The sequence below is a fragment of the Cryptomeria japonica genome, chromosome 8 (assembly GCF_030272615.1).
Source record: "Cryptomeria japonica chromosome 8, Sugi_1.0, whole genome shotgun sequence".
NCBI classification, from domain to species: Eukaryota; Viridiplantae; Streptophyta; class Pinopsida; order Cupressales; family Cupressaceae; genus Cryptomeria; species Cryptomeria japonica.
In genome coordinates, this window is record NC_081412.1 from 726,133,360 (window position 1) to 726,145,558 (window position 12,199).

Consider the following 12,199-nt stretch of genomic DNA (forward strand, 5'->3'; position numbering starts at 1 on the left):
AAATGTTAACCCAAAACCCACCAACTCAAACCTTTAATGGCTTCCTTTAAAGTCTTTAAGCCTTTAAAGGTTTCATTCTAGAGTCTTCTTAAGCCTTTAATGGCTTCCTTTAAAGTCTTTAAGCCTTTAATGGTTTCATTCTAGAGTCTTCTCAAGCCTTTAAAGTCTTTATGCCTTTAATGGTTTCATTCTAGAGTCTTCTCAAGCCTTTAAAGTCTTTAAGCCTTGAATGGTTTCCTTCTAGAGTCTTCTTAAGCTTTTAATGGCTTCCTTCAAAGTCCTCTTAAGCCTTTAATGGCTTCCTTCAATTCTTCAAGCATTTAATGCTTTGTCCCCCTTTCCTCTCAAGCCTTGCCTTGTTGACACTTGTCAACATGTGATTGGCTTCATGGAGAGCACATAGATTGAGGATCAATACTTCCTCAAGCAATCCTAGCCCTTCCTCAATCAAATCAATCTTAACCCTTCATTTTTCCATTTTCCCTATAAATAGAGCTCATTCCTTCATTATTGAGGGTCACACACACAAAAGTTATCATGTGGTATAGAGATTGATTCATAATATTCTTAACTATTTACTATCAGTTTAGTGTATTGAAAAACAATGATTGTTGCAATTGTTGAGGATGTGATGATGAGATTGCATTGATTACCATTTTCCAATTTTGTTCATAAGAGTTTGATGTGAATAATTGATGGACATAGGTTGTATATGTTCTATGGATGTCCACCTCCTTAGTGTCTGATGTCTACACTAAATATGCTATGCTATTATAGTTGATGATTTTGACATTGTGGCTGATGGCAGTAATAATATAATAAGGTTTAGATGGTTTGAAATACTACTATGAGGGTTAGATGCATGACAAAATAATAAAGATGTTGTATTGAGTGAGAAGATGGTGTTTCTAGGATAGTTTGGATCATGGAAGATTGATAAATCTAATTGGTACATAAGTATGTATTGATGTGTGTTTGAAAGAATGCTTCACATTCCTCCGCATTTACAAATATGGTATTACAGGCTTGGATATAATATTTATGTTCTATGGGCATTGCACTCTTATCTTTTTCAGGTCCTTGGTGTTGTAGTTGATATGGTTGGTGATTGCATTTGGCTAACAATCTAGTTCTCTATCATAATTGGTTTTGGAAATGCTTTACATTTCTTAGCATTAATGCTTCATGTTGTGTCTTGGAGGACATGTTTACAACACCTATGTCTTGTAGCAATTCAACATCTAGATGTTGATGTTGTTCACAAGTAGTGATATTGTGTTTTGTGTTTGACTAGCTCTCTAAGATGAAGTGTTTAACATCAGTTATGTTGTTCCAGTATGATCTTGATGAGGAGAGGTGAAAGAACGATTTGACAATTGTTGGATGTTCATGAAACATCCTAATGTGGTCCACATGATGTTGTAAGGAAAGCAGAGTGAAAAAAATGCCTTCCAAATGTTAAAGTCAAAGAGGAGAGAAGAAGGGATTACTTTTAGTTCCAATTTTAGACATCAAGATGCACAACAACTAAATAACAGAGTAAACAACAAAGATACACAATTATAGAGAACACCAGTTTTCACATGGAAAACCCTTATGGGTGAAAAAATCACACACCAAAGCAATATCTCTTGTATTATAGTAAAATGAAATTACATAAATGATACAAATTTGAATGCTCTGTCCTAGTCTTTGTTTAGGAAACATACAACTATCAGGTCAAATTTGATCTACACTGACTACAATCATGATCACTCTACAACTCGACATCCAATAGAATCAACCAATCAACCAACTTCTCCAACCAATTCATTTTCTTCCAGCACTCATGCAACCGTTTCTTCAAATAATTTGTATCTCTGCATAGAAACGGTTTGATTCAGTTTCCAAAGCTCCAACTATCAAAATTCCTTGGACTGTCAATAACATGATGTGTTTTCCACATCGCATCCTTTGAGTGATTCCATCTTGGACCAATCATCGACATATAGCTCAATAGGTCATTTTGCATTTGATTGTTGTCCCTACCTCTATCGCTCTTATCTTATTGATAGTAACTAGTTTGATACCTTGTGGGGTGGCAGGGAGAGAAAATCTCCTTGCTTCCTTATTATCCTGCAAGACTTCCTGCATTCTCTTCTTTAAGCTGCAGTGCAACAGGGGGAGCAAGCCTCCTCACTTTGCTCTCTCTCTCTCTCTCTCTCTCTCTCTCTCCTGCTATCTTGTAGAATCATCAACAAGCCATTGTTTACCACACGGGCTGACGAGGAAGTCCAATATCCTACTAGCCCGGGGCACTCTCTATGACCTTTGAAAATCCTCACGAGGTGATGGGGAGAGACTTCCCTCTCCTTCCCCTACTGACCCACAATGCCTTAGCTATTTCCTAAGACTTCTCACAGGGTGGTGGGGAGAGACTTCCTTCTCCTACCCTAATTGGTATGCAACCTTTTTCTCTTACACCTCAATGCCTCATGGGTTGGTGGGGAAGACAAAGGCTTCTTTCTTCCCACTATCCCGTGACCTTTCCTTTGCAGCCCTTTGTGCCTCACGGGTTGGCGGGGGAGACCAAGTCTCCTTTCTCCCTGCTATCCCTTAACCTAAGTCAATTTTTATTTTTTGCTTGCGCAAGGTGCAGAAAGAAGTAACTTCCTTTCTTTCCCCTATCCCACACAACCTTGGTGGAGAGATATGATCTCTTTTGAAGCCAAATACCATCTAATGGAGATTTCAACCAGTAAGTTTGAGACACCCATTCTCAACATTCTCCCACTTGAGGAAGAACTTACTGGTATCTCCAGAACACTTAGAGACTGTTGAGAATCATGGGCTCCAATGCCCATAGAGTTGGAACACCATTTGAACTTAGTCATACTCACAAGTTTTGTTAATGCATCTGTAACATTCTTCTGACTATCCACCTTTTCTTGATTAACCTTTCCATCTTCCACCATGTCATGAACAAAGTGATACTGCACATCAACATGAGATGTCCTACCATGGAAAGTAGAATTTTTCACCAAACAAATGGCAATCTGGTTGTCACAATAAATGCATTAAACCCAAGATCAGAACACAAATGCTTAAGCCAAACAACCTCTTGACAGGCACGAGTTGCTGCCATGTACTATCCCTTTGTATTGGACAAAGCGACTACAACTTGTCGCTCGCTCATCCAACTGATCGCACCACCATTCAATGTGAATATATATCTACTAGTAGATATTTTTCTATCAATGTCCCCTATCCAATTAGAATCCACATATCTATGAATACTGATAGTTCCCTACAATCCAACCAACTTTCCATGATAACAAAGAGCATACTAAGAAGTACCTCTCAGATATCTAAACACCCTCTTCATAACATCCCAATGCGACCTTCCCAGATTTGTCATAAACCAGATTAATACTCCCACTGCTTGGGCAATATATCACCTAGTATAGACCATTGCATAAGGCTGCCAACTGTACTTACGTAAGGCACCTTGGCCACATCCTCCTTCTCAATAGAAGATTCTGGACAATCCTCGACAAAAAGTTTTGTTTCCTACAACACTAAAACTACTAGTTGCTTGCAATCTGACACATTAAACCTCTCAAGGACAATACTAATGTAATTTCTCTTACTGAGCCAAATCTTTCTATTATTCCCATCCCCTTTGATTTCCATCCCCAGAATATAACTAGCTACACCTAAATCTTTCATTTAAAAATACGCGGACAACTGAGATTTTAAATAAAAAATCATACTCTTAGCATTCCCAATGAGTAACATGTCATCCACATATAGAGAAATTATAAGAAAACAACTATTTTTAGTTTTGTAATACACACAATGATCTGATTTTGATCTTACAAATCCCAATGACAACTTAAAGGTATCAAACTTTTGGCACCACATTCTAGGTGACCATTTTAAACTATAAAGAGATTTCTTTAAATTGCAAACCAAGGATTCTTTACCTTTTGCCACAAAATGCTTAGGTTGGGACATATAGATTTCTTCCTCCAAGTCCCCATGAAGGAATGTTGTCTTCACATCCATCTACTCGATCTCAAAGTCATATGTTGTTGCAAGTGACAAAAGAAATCTGATAGATGTCAGCTTTGCCACAAGAGAAAATATTTTTCCATAATCAATTCCTTCTACTTGGGAATAACCTTTCACAACCAACTTAGCTTTGTACTTTTCCACACTGCCATCCAAACCAATTTTCTTCTTAAATACCATTTACAACCAACTAGTTTTCTACCTTCAGGCAAGGGCACTAGATCCTAGGTTTCATTCTTCTTTAGACAAGCCATTTCTTCATTCATGGCCTCCAACCAGGAATCTGATTCAGACATCTTAATTGCCTCCTTCACAATCCTAGACTCATTACTCTTAGTAATCAAAGCATAAGCATAGTTCAAATCTAGCATTGAATAACTATACCTACCAGGTTGTTTTCTCTCCTATGTAGACTTCCTCAAAGGTTGAGGTGGAGGTTCTTGTTCTTCCTCTTCATCGAAATTCTCAAAGATGCTTGAGATCCCCTCTTGTTTAGGTACACATGGAGTTGAAAGTTCCTCCTTTTTTGGAGTTTGAGGAATTTCAACTTCCTCTTTCTCTGTCTTTCCAGAGTACAAATCAATTGAGGTAGGTTTTAGCTCTCGAAAAATCACACTTCTGTTATACAATACCTTCTCAGTGACTGGATTCCAAAGCTTGTGTCCTTTTACACCCAATCCATAGCCAATGAAAATACTTAATAACTTTGTTATCAAGCTTATATCTATTTACATCTAGCACATACGCAAATGCCTCACAGCCAAAGACATGAATATGTCACAAAGATGGCTTCTTACCAAACCATGCTTTCATAAGGTATCTTGTCTGCCAAGACTGAAGTAGGAGATCTATTCTATAAATAGCATGCTATGGACACAACATCAACCTAGAATTTCTGCTCCAGGCCAACACCACTCAACATACTTCACAGCTTTTCCATCAGAGTTCGATTCAACCTTTCAACAACTCCATTTGTTGTGGAGTGTAAGGTGTGGTCTTGTGACTTTTAATTCCATGGTCTTTACAAAATTGCCCTGAACACTTTTGATTTATTTTTCAAAAAATACACAAATGCCCTTCTTGAGTATTCATCTATGAAAGAAACATAATATTTAGAATTTAATAACAAAGGAACAGTAACTAGACCAATTACATCATAGTGAACATAATCCAGCAAACCAGAATATTTATGAAGACTAGAGTAAAAAGAAACACAATGTTGCTTTCCATATATGCAATGTTCACAAAATTCAAACTCAAAATTACAATCATCAAGCATAGGGGCTTCACTATCTAGGCGATATTATATCACGTGCATTAATATTGGGGGGTTTAATATCCCAAAAATGAGGGTACAATATATTGCCTATTGATGAAAATAGGGGGGTTTTTAATTCGAGCTATGGAAAAATACAATATTTGGCAAAAATAAGGGGCTTTTAATTCAGGCTATGTATTGGGAGGAGGTGACAAAAAACAAGTTTAGGGTAATATTTTTTTAAAATAGGGGGATTATTTAGTATGCCATGAATGCACATGCTATAACCGTGGTTTGCTAAGTGACACCCCTAATTCATCAAGCCCCTCTACTAGGATTTTGTTCTTGAAAGATTCTAATCCCTTTTCTCCAATGTGACTGAGTCTATGATGCCATAACATCATTTTCTCTATAGGAAGTTTGACCTTTATAGAGTTTGCAATGTTCTCCTTCTAGGTGGCCATCTCTGACTTTCCAGAGGCACTGTTACATTGAATAGATTGTGCATCAAGCTTGAACAAAGTACCAATCCATGCACTCTTAGCCAACACTATGGAGCCTCTAGTTATGTTATAGCCACCACCTAAGAATGAAACATTTACACCCACGTCATTTAGCTTACTATCAGAATGAAAATTTTGAGCCAGACCTAGTATGTTCATTATGCCATTAGTTCCCTTAACTCTTCCATCAAAAAATTGAATTTTGACTCTTCCTCGACCAACAATTTCAAGTGATGAGTCACCAGCTAGGTATACCTTTCCACCATCATATTCCTCATATTTTGAGAATCATTCTGTGTGAGACGTCATGTGGAAAGATGCACCTGAATCGATCAACCAGACATTATTAGTTGTCTGAGTTACCAAGGCAACAATGAAGGGATCAACATCACTATGAGAAGACTCAGTGTCAAAAGAATTCTTTTTCTTCTTCTATTTCTCCTCTTTGCAATTCTTTCAGATATGACCACACTGCCCACAATTCCAACACTTTACCTTGGAATTCTTTCCAAGAGACTTTTGATCTCTGCTTTGATTTGGATTTGGACTTATTGTCCTTCTACTTTCCTTTTTCCTTTGATCTGCCTCAAACAACAAGAGCCTCATTGGCCATCTTAGAAGATTTCCTCTGTGCCTCATTTGAAAGCAACGAAGCAATCACATCTTCCATTTTGAAGGTGGTTGTTGTACTCCAAATAGCCATCGCCAGATGGTCCCAAGTGTCAGGCAAGGAACACAACAAGATCATGCAATGATCTTCATCCTCAATCTTCACTCCCATAGAAGTTAATTATGCAGCGACCATGTTGAAAGCATTGAAATGGTCTGCCACAGATGTACCTTCACTCATCTTCAAGGAGTACAACTTCTTCCTCAGGAGCAACTTATTTACCAGAGACTTTCCCTAATAAATGTCACCAAGTTTCTTCCATAGAGAAGTTGTTGTCTTCTCCTCATGAACGTTCAAAGAATAGAATCTGCAAGACATAACCTTATCAACCCTTTGGCTTTCCTATCTGCAAGATCCCAATCTTCTTATTTCATGCCTGCTAGTTTAGATCTAGATAATGCAATCCAAAGGTCTCTATCTACCAACAGGTCTTCCATCTTGAGTTTCCATAAATCGTAGTTTCTACATTGGAACTTCTCAATGTCTACTCTCCTTGATCTGCTCACCATCTTCAATCTACAATTTCAACACCACTGTAAAAATCCCATTGCAGAATTAACACAAAAAACCCATACAACCCACAAGGATAACACAATTGGCTAGGCTCTAATACCACTTGTAAGGAAAGTAGAGTGCAAAAAATGCCTTCCAAATGTTAAATTGAAAGAGGAGAGAAGCAGGGATTACTTTTAGTTCCAATTTCAGACATTGAGATGCACAACAACTAAATAATAGAGTAAACAACAAAGATACACAATTATCAAGAACACTAGATTTCATGTGGGAAAACCCTTATGGGTGAAAACCCGCACACAAAAGCAATATCTCTTGTATTACAATAAAAATAAATTACATACAAGATACATATTCAAATGTTCTGTTCTAGTTTCTGGTCAGGGGACATATGGCTATCAAAGCAATTTTGATCTACACGGACTACAATCATGATCAATCGGCAAATCAACATCCAAAAAAATCAACCAATCAATCAACATCTCCAATCAATTGGTTTTCTTCTAGCACCCGTGCAACCATTTCTTCAAACGATTTGTATCTCTGCATAGAAACGGTTCGATTCAGTTTCCAAAGCTCAAACTATCAAACTTCCTCAAACTGTTGATAACATGCTATGTTTTCTACATCGCATCCTCTAAGTCATTCCATCTTGGAACAATCATCGACATACAGATCAACAAGTCATTTTGCATTTGGTCATGGTTCCCACCTCTATCGCTCTTAACTTATTGGCAGTAACCAGTTCGATACCTTGCGGGGTGGCAGAGAGAGAAAATCTCCTTGCTTCCTTGTTACCCTACAAGACTTCCTGCATTCTCTTCTTTAAGCTGTGAGGTGGCAAGGGGAGCAAGCCTCCTTGCTTCCCTTTCTCTCCCACTATCCCACAACATCATCGACAGGCCATTGTTTACTATGCAGGGTGGTGGGGAACTCCAATACTCCGCTAGCCTGCAACACTCTCTGTGACCTTTGAAAATCCTCGTGGGGTGGTAGGGAGAGACTTCCCTCTCCTTTCTTAATTCTTCTTGCGAGGTGGTGTGGAGAGACTTCCTTCTCCTACCTCCGCTGGCTCGCGACCTTTTTCTCTTATGCCTTGCGGGTTGGCGGGGAAGACAAAGGCTTATTTCTTCCCACTATCCCATGACCTTTCCTTTGTGGTCCTTAGTGCATCGTGGGTTGGCTGGGGAGACCAAGTCTCCTTTCTCCCCGCTATCCCCCAACCTCAGTCACTTTTATCTTCTTCTTGTGTGGGGTGCAAAAAGGAGTAACTTCCTTTCTTCCCTCCTATCCCGCACGACCTCAGTGGAGAGCTATGATTTCTGCTGAACCAAAATACCATCTAATGGAGATTTCAACCAATAAGCTTGAGACACCCATTCTCAATACATGTTAGATGGTTTGTATGATGGTGCATTGTGATTAGAATCCGTGTTTCAGGGTAATCGGTTTAGTTTGGTTGATTGGTGTTGTTCCTTGGCTTGTGGTTGATCCTTGGATGTCTCTTCTTTCTTAGAAGTTTGTGTTGTATTAATTTTGGGTCCTACCTTGGTGTAGCATTGTAAATTATACACCTATATTAGTGTGTCCAATTTCACACTCTCCTAGCACCTATTTTAGCATTTCCCTTTCCTTTATGCATTATAGGACCTTTATTGATTTAAATTAATATTATGGGTCTTATTCTACTTTATTCCATCATCACTCTATAAATTGGGCCCTTGATTCTAGGTGTGCCCTTCTATCATTTTATCATAATTTATCCTTAATCCTACACCAATTTGAACTTTCAAAGCATATTACGCATATTTATGCATTATGGTTTGAGCCACTAAACTGGAATCAACATTAGAACCCCATTATCTTTCATTTTAGGAAAATGTTGTCGACACCAAGGCGCCCTACCGTCCTGGTCCTGCACTTTTTTCCCCAAATTTCAAGAGAATAAATTGGTGATCTTATCTAATTCAAATTTCACTCTATGTGAAAATATATCAAATCTAAGTCATCCTAAAGGTGATTTTAATTATGAAATCCCTCTCAATTCATTTTGACATCTATTATTGTCTATCATTATCACATCATTATGCTAACATTCCAACTCAAGAGAAAAACTAATTCAAGGAGAAACAAACTACATCAAGGCATAATCCATTTATGTTTTATCTATGATTTCATGATGGATTTTATGTGATTTATCGTATTATTGCATCAACACATGGAGGACTTATCCTAATAGAAACACATTACTTATTGAAGGTATAATCATCTACATTCAAGAATTTCAATTCCAAATCTTGCCTTACCCTCAAAAGGAAAAAAAATTCAATTCAATTCAAGTTCAATTTCTATTTCAATAAGGGTTAATTCCAGGCTCAAGGATTGACTTTGGCAAACCCCTATCCACAACCCCCTTTCTTTCCTCTTGTGTGTAGCTATAGGTACCTAATAGAGCCAGGAGACCTTGAAAGACATTAGGAGGTTGATCTACAAACGTTCTCCCGAAATCTAGACCTAATTTTCAAGGACCAGTGCACTAGGGGTGCCCTTGTGCCAAGACCCAGGTCCCTAATTTCTAAGGGACCCTGGTTCTCGACATTTCTTAGCAATTTTCAAGGGTGAATTCCAGACAACTTATAGTTCCAATTTTTTTGACAACAACTCATACTCTGAAGACTAGAGCATTCTGGGTGTTGCTAACCTACCAAATCAGCTTCAAATAGTAGTTATAGGTGCACAACTAGATTTCTTACTCAATTTTATGTCTATTAAATTTTTTTTTATTATTTGTTAGTCATTTACAATAACTTAAGTGTTTAATTTATTCATACCTGAGCCATAGTTTTGCATTACTTCAACATACCTCAATATTTCATTCACTTTCCACAGCAAGCAAAGGAGTAGAAACCTTAGAAGCGTCGTTTGACTCTCTTTTAAAAGAGTCAGTCAAATATGATCAATCCTCTAGGTGATTTTGTATTCTATTGTTGGTGTGAAAGTAGATCTTGGTCTTATGCCCTACTCGATTCCATTTCATACTATACACTTGGCATGTGTGGATTCACATTGGGCTTGTTCATTTGCAAGACATGTTTTCGGCTCACTTGAGGCAAGTTGTTGGTGTATCTACATGTTCTGTTACCAACCTTTGGAAGATGTATGATGGCATGTGAATTGATTTTAACTTTTTAGAAAGAAGTGATATATTGTTTCTAGGGCCTCTCTATCTCCTAGATTGGGCCACATTCACTACAATCAAGTGTTGGTGGTTGACATGATAGGACCTATGCTTATCTTATCTTCTAGTTGACCTAATTGATGTTTGTAATGAAGAAGATGGTCTATACAAAAGATCAAATTGATGTTGATGAGGTAAATGAGTGTGTGGATCAATGTGTGTGCTATGCCTACATGATTATCATTTGCAGAAGTAATTTGTGAAAAATTTAGATTGTGGTGTTTGTTGTGGAGTTGGTCACTTGAGAAAGAGATTCAAGAACAACTTCATATCTAGAGATTTCTGAAGGCAATATCACTGAAGGCATACTTGTTCTGATTCAAATATTCATTGTATCTTTCTCTGGAGAAGTGATCTTTATATTGTGAGCATTGTATCTTGCACTAAGGTAGTATGTTCTATCTTGCAAGTCATTTAGCGAGAAATGTGCCTAAAATAATATTGTAATCATTTCATATATTGTGAGTTGACTCTCACACTGGTTTTTCCCTGTTTGGATTTTCTACGTAAATCTAGTGTTTTCTTATGCATGGTGTTTTATGGTTATATATTTCATTTTTATTGGTAAGAATAAGGTTAAAGAGATTGTGGATTAAGTAATAATTTTTTTATATTAATTCTAGACTAATTCACCCCCCCTCTCAATCCTAAGGCGTGTTCAACAAAGCAATCTACAACTATCAAATTTCCCTAGTGTATGCAATGGTAAAACTTCAACCACTATAACATTAAATTCATTGAAAAATTTTATTTCTAATCCTCTTCTAATAACCAACCCTTCATTAATAAAGCTATGTGTTTCTCCACTTTTAATTAGAATTGTAACCGTGTGTCCTTGCAAAATGCCTCATACTCAAAAAGATGATATTTAGGAGCACTTGACAAAGCTACAAGTGTGCCCCTTGAATGTTCACTTTCTTATTTTATTTATGCTTCAAGTTCACATTCACCTACTTTGGCATTTAACTCTTCTTGGGCCTCATTAGACATTACTTCTATAAAACATAATTGGCCTTTTTCCAAATAATCATGTCCAATTTTCCATAGTTTTTTGTAAGAAAAACATAATTTATTTTTGTGAGCTTATTTTTGTTCACCAAAATTGTTCTTTGTTACTAGTAATTCCTTTTGTTGATAATTGTTTTTGAAAAGGTTTCATATTAGGCCCTATAAGACCTGGGTTTTTGAATGAACGTATTCTTGGCCATTGAAGTTTCTAAATTCAAAGCTCTTCTAATAATCACTTGAAGGGTTGATGAACAAAATGCCTAAATCAACCCCCTATGAGGTTCAATTAACCCTTTAATAAAAAGGATAATTAATCTTATTTTTGTAACATTACACACCATTATAAATAATTTTTAGAATTTTACATATTTCTCCACTACTCCTTGTTTTAACTACTCTAACTCTCTAAAATGGACTTCAAGGTCCTTCCTGTCAAACCTTTCAATCAAGCTTTTGTAAAATTCATCATATGCTCTATTAGACATGACCTTGGGTAACCAACCCATAGTACCATCATTCATGAGCCAATCCTTCCAAGTGCAAGATGGTGAATTCAAAGGTATCGTCCTTAATCATAAGTTCCAGTGATTGACATGTTTTTAACTTATGCACCCATGCATGAGAAATAAATTTATTAGATCCATCAGATGTAGATAATATATTCACCTAGATCTTTTTGATGATTATTTTGTCATGGTTGGGGTCTAGGTTCAATTCTTGACCCAATTTTTCCTTTTGCATATTCATGTAATTTGTAAGAGACATAGCTTCTTGAATCTCTATAGGGAGTTTTATATATTCTTCATAATTGGTAGTGATATCATCTGGAATTCAATTTTATACTTCTTCAATGGGATTTTTTTCTCCCCTTGATTGAAAGTAGGACAAATAGGTCTATCAACAAACCCATCCTTGGTTATATATATAATTGTTATAGATCATATGTAACATTTTGC